The sequence below is a fragment of the Sapajus apella genome, unplaced genomic scaffold, assembly GCF_009761245.1.
Source record: "Sapajus apella isolate SASKATOON/1434 unplaced genomic scaffold, GSC_monkey_1.0 scaffold44, whole genome shotgun sequence".
NCBI lineage: Eukaryota > Metazoa > Chordata > Mammalia > Primates > Cebidae > Sapajus > Sapajus apella.
This window is the reverse complement of record NW_022436984.1, coordinates 9,713,760-9,719,263: the sequence shown is the minus strand read 5'-3', so window position 1 is coordinate 9,719,263 and position 5,504 is coordinate 9,713,760. Positions and strand designations below refer to the sequence as shown.

At 35.9% G+C, this 5,504-nt stretch overlaps 1 long non-coding RNA gene across 1 annotated transcript; it reads right to left on the bottom strand.

Moving 5' to 3' along the window:
• Nucleotides 1–4,632: 4,632 nt before the first annotated feature.
• LOC116524315 lies at nucleotides 4,633–5,084 on the bottom strand. The gene is made up of 2 exons (XR_004257272.1): nucleotides 5,023–5,084; nucleotides 4,633–4,683 (listed from the first exon to the last, which is right to left on the bottom strand). It is a non-coding gene; the product is annotated as an uncharacterized LOC116524315 (long non-coding RNA).
• Between the last annotated feature and the right edge of the window lie 420 nt (nucleotides 5,085–5,504).

Sequence of the window (5,504 nt, the reverse complement as noted above, 5' to 3'; positions counted from 1 at the left end):
GGAAGTACAGAGCAGCAATATATGGGCATTCTGGAGGATAAGGAGACCAGAGTCAGCAGGACAAGCTTGGGAGAAATGTCACTTGAACTTAACATTGAGGGATGAGTTGCTGTATGAGTGAAATGTTATGAGAAATCACATGTGCACAGGTGCAGAAAAACTAAGCTCACTGGGGGAAATGAGGGTGGCTTTCCATGGCTAGAATTTTCAGTGCTTTTGATGGGTGTTCAGGTGAAGCTGGAGAGGATTGCAACAGCCAGGGTGTATTCCAAAGGTGACAGGAAGCAGTCTACCTGTCTTACCCATAAAACACCATTATTAACCTTTTCTTAGTTTTGTGCAACTTTCTCCAAAGCAATTGTCTACCTTGAAAGTCATTATAACTCAGATTTGTACAGCTTTGAATTTTCCTGATTAAGGATCTGTTCTCCATTTCACTTTGCAATATATAGGCTAGAGCCAAGTTTCATAACTGTTTCTTTAAGTTGATAAGCCAAATACAATTTCTTTTCTTTGGTCTTAAATACCAGTGAGTGCTATTGTGAACTGATGAATCCCTGTTATTTGTGAAAGTACCTCTATTGTTATCATCTGACAAATTACTAACAGATACACATCACAAAAATGCCAGGCACTTCGGCTCATTTAACTGCTTTCATTGGCATTTTATTCTTTCCCCCCATGATTACTGTCATTTTTATTTTTTTTTAGCTCTGTGTTAAATCACTGTCTAATTATGCATCATCACAGCTACTCATAACAGTTAAGCATCTCTTGCTCCTAAATTCTAAAAGCAACTCTTGAGTCTAGCTCACAATGAAAGTATTGTCCTTTTTCTTGACCTTGCTTTACCATTTGGGTGCTGGAACTTTTCAGTTCCATGATTGTGGTGGGAATCTGCAAAGAGAAAATGGTACAGAAAAGTCCACTGGTCACTTGGGTAAGGTGAGGGATAAGGAGCAAAGCAGAAAACCATCTCCCAGTTGTTGCATTGCTAAATGCAAATGGCTTGACTTGTTTTCTAGTTTCTAAGCACCTTTCTAATAAAAAGGCATTGACAACTGATGGGAAACTGGAAGTTGAATCTTGAGTTTTTGATCAAATATGATCCGTTAGGTCAAAACACTTAGTATAGTTTCAAGTCAATTAATTTCTATTTCCTTACTTGACAAGTGAGTATAATCCCATTTTCCTGTCTTGTAAAGATGTGTGAGCACAAAGCATCTCAAATTATTGCTTGGTCCTTATAGTCTGAAGCAGACTTTTCAACATGAGTTTCACGAAATGTTGCCTTTTCATGTAGTTATGATTGGAATTTGAGTTTTAGAAATTTCTCCACTGCTACTAACTAGAAATTTTCAGGTGGTAAATTTAGGGAGTGATGCAGAAAGAATATCAGTTTTGATCCTGATGTATTTCCATTTAGAATGTGGTATTTAAGTGGAGTGGGACATGCAGGTGAGCCATTACGCTGGGGTCCCCAGTGTATTCCAGGGGCTCCATGAGGTCCTTTTTCACTTTTTATATGTTTTTATTTTGATGCCTCTATAAAAATAGTGAAGAATTTCAATACATTCATTTATAATCATAATCTCTTTTGGGATCATCACCTGTTCCCATTTATTAGCATTGCCAGGGAAAAGTGGTACATTTTTATTTTTATTTAATGAATAACCAGCTGCTTAAACAGATGTTTCATAAATTTAGAAGATGCCCTGAACTTCATCAGTGAAAGAACGCCAAAATGCTGTCTGCATATGCAACAACGACAGAGGTTCTTGGCTTTCTTGACCATTACATTTTTTTGGAATAAGTAAATTCCAAATTACTAAACTCCCCAAATCAATAATCAATATATAATGGCAGATTACAAAGGCACATCTGTCTTGCCCTTTGTATTTTATCTTGGGGACCATTATTCAAAAATGGAAGGCTATAATGTGTTAGGGCTTCTATAGACCAACTTAATATATAACACATTAGCGTTAAGTATTTGAAGAACTAGAGGCTAGAGATTTATCCAACTAGAAACAACAGAGTCAAGGTTCAAACTCAGGTCTCTCTGACTTCTAAACATATGTTTGTTTCATTCCCACTGGTTTTGTCAGCCAGGTATAGTTCCATGCAAATTTTCCAGTAAATGTATAAGACATATTCTTTCATAATTTTCTAAAGAGATATGTTGTTCAGGGGATTGAGAGAGTCTCTCTAAATAATCTCAGGGTACTGACATTGATTATAAAGAGAAATAACTAGAACTTGTACAGAGGCTATAGAGACAAAGAGGATTTTCGATGTCATGTATTCTTAGGAAGGTAATATCAAGTCAGAACACATTGGGACCTGGGGTCAGTTTTCTGTGAAAGAAAGGGAATCTGAGATATGTTGAGTGGGGTGACCAGGTAATGTCGGGGGTTTCTGCTGGTTTCCATGATTTGTCATGAATTTAAAACATCCCCCCTCTTTGGGAAGAGTTCCCTATGGTAAAGGTTAGTCATTACTTTTAATGCCCAAATCTTCCAAGTTTCTCTGCATCTCTGAAGCAGTGATATGCTGAGATGTGTGAGATGAGAACATAGTTTACAATTTAATTTTAGAAACATCACCATCTGATTCCCAGTCAGCATCACATTGACACTTGTTTTAGTCAAGCAGTCATGAGTGTTTTGCTTTGTGAGAAGGGAAGGTTTTGTTGATGCTTCCTATATTCTAATTCATGTTATTCTCTTGAAATTAGTCAGAAAAGAAACAAAACATGATTTTCAATTGTTTCCTCCAATTAGCTTTTTTTCTTTTTTCCATCAAAGCAGAGTTACTTTTCTGATGTTGTCCTGATCATTCCATAAAACCAGGTAACTCTGTTTTCCCATTTGCCCCTCATGCATATTCACCATCTCTTGCCAAGTACCTACTCATTCAATATTCCCCTAATTATTCATCCATCCATCCATCCATCCACCTACCCATTCACCCACCTATCCATCCATCCCTCCATTAATTCATATAGCCATTTCTTAATTTAGTCATAATTCATTCAGTCATCATTCCACATTTAACTCTCACATTGCTTTTGGTCATTATTTTTATACTTTATTGAAATATTTTGTAAAAGTACCAATAATTAAAATGGCTGTTTTTCATATGCATATATTAATATTTCTTTTATTATAATAATAAACAGGCTATTATAGAAAATTTATAATATATAAGCATATATATTTCCTGATAATGCCTGTGTAAATAGAGGCACACTCATAAAAGGCAATTTGGTAATGTCATTCAAAATTTAAAATGTACATACTTTATGACCTAGTGAATCTACTGCCAGTAATTCATTCTAGATACATGTTTCACATACAGGCAAAGACATATGAATAAAGGTGGAAATAGATATGTGTTAAACTACAGACAATCTAAATATCTACCAATAGAAGCCTCCTAAAAATATTTATATTCTTTTTCCTTTGAAAGACTTTTCAAACTCCGTTTAAATCTTTCCTTAGTCTTTCTCCTTTAATATTAGTTTTGTGTGTTAATTAAAATTGACAGAAAAAAATGACTTCTCCTATTCAATAACTGACTTGCCTATTTCCAAACAAGACACTTTTCTGCTCTATTCTTAACACAAATTCATATATTCATTTAACACATATTGTATTAATCCCTTACTGTGTGGCAGCAACACTTGAAGTGCTTGCGGAGAAAAATTCCTTCTTTCATGAAGCTTACATTGTAGAGAAAGGATACGTAAACATTTGCAATAAACATGATAAATAATCAAACTGTATAGAAGGCAATAAGTGGTTTGAAAAAAAATGCCCAAGGCAAAGATATTTGGAATACTGGGGATAGGAGGCATGCTGTACTTTTAAATAGGATTTTAGGATAGATCTTAATGAGAAGGTAAAGTTTGGGCAAAGATTTAAAGGAGGAGAGAGTTAGCTAAGCAGATATCTGGAGTGTATAAGGTCAATGGTGCTGGATTGAAGAATGAGGGAAGAATGATAAGAGACAAAGTCAGATGAATAATGGAAAGCCAGATCATATGGGGATTTGTAGAGCATTCCGAGGGCTTTGGCTCCTGAGTGAGAAAGGGAGCCATTGAAGACTTTGAGCAGGGGAATGACATGATCTGATTTATGTGTTAAATGAGAGCTGTGTGGAAAGGAGATTGTATGGAGGAAATCCAATTAGGAGCTTATTGCAGTCATTTAGGTCAGTGATGGTGGTAGTTTGAATGAGTGTCATAGTGAAGGGGGTGACAAGAAGATACGGTTGAAAGTGAAGCTGATCAAATCTCAGAATAGTGGGACTTAAAAGAGAGGAGTCAAAGATGGTTCCCCATCAATTAAAATGAGGACTGAGTGGGTAATTTTGGGAATATTAGATTCTCAGTTTTGAGTTCAGAAGAGAGATCTGGTCTAGAGATTTAAATTTGGTACTCATTGTCATATAGTGAATATTTACAGCTATTAAGACTGAATGAAATTATGAAATGAGTTGGTATGGGTCTCCCAAAATTGTGAGGTTGGGCAGGAGTGGTGGAGTCAGCAAGGAACATGAGCATTATTCAGTAGTGCTGGAATAGCTGGCTAGCCACATGCAGGAGAATGAAACAGGACCCCTGCCTTTCACCGTAAACAAACATTAACTCAAGCTGGATTAAAGATTTCAATGTAAGATCTCAAACTATAAGAATCTTAGAAGAAAACCTAAGAAACACCATTCTGGACATCTACCTTGAGAAAGAATTTATGACTCAGACCTCAAAAGCAATTGCAACAAAAACAAAAATTGATAAGTGGGACCTAACTAAACTAAAGAGCTTCTGCACAGCAAAAGTAACCATCAACAGAGTAAACAGGCAACCTACAAGAGGGGAGAAAATACAAACTATGTGTCTGACAAAGGTCTAATATCCAGAATCTATAAGGAAATTAAAAAAATTCAATAAGTGAAAAACGAATTACTGCCTCAAAAAAGTAGGCAAAAGAAGATGGATTAAAGACTTAAATATAAGACCTAACACCATAAAAACCCTAGAAGAAAACCTAGGCAAAACCATTCAGGGCATAGGCGTAGGCAAGGATTTCATGACCAAACCACCAAAAGCATTGCCAACAAAAGCCAAAATAGACACATGGGACCTAATCAAACTCTATAGCTTCTGCACAGCAAAAGAAACAGTCATTAGAGTGAATCAGCAACCAACAGAATGGGAAAAAATTTTTGCAGTTTACCCATCTGACAAAGAGCTGATATCCAGAATCTACAAAGAACTAAAACAGATCTACAAGAAAAAAACAAACAAGCCCATTCAAAAGTGGGCGAAGGATATGAACAGACACTTTACAAAAGAAGACATACATGAGACTAACAAACATGAAAAAATGCTCATCATCACTGGTCATTAGAGAAATGCAAATCAAAACTACATTGAGATACCATCTCACGCCAGTTAGAATGGCGATCATTAAAAAATCTGTTGTCTCCAGATTTTTTAA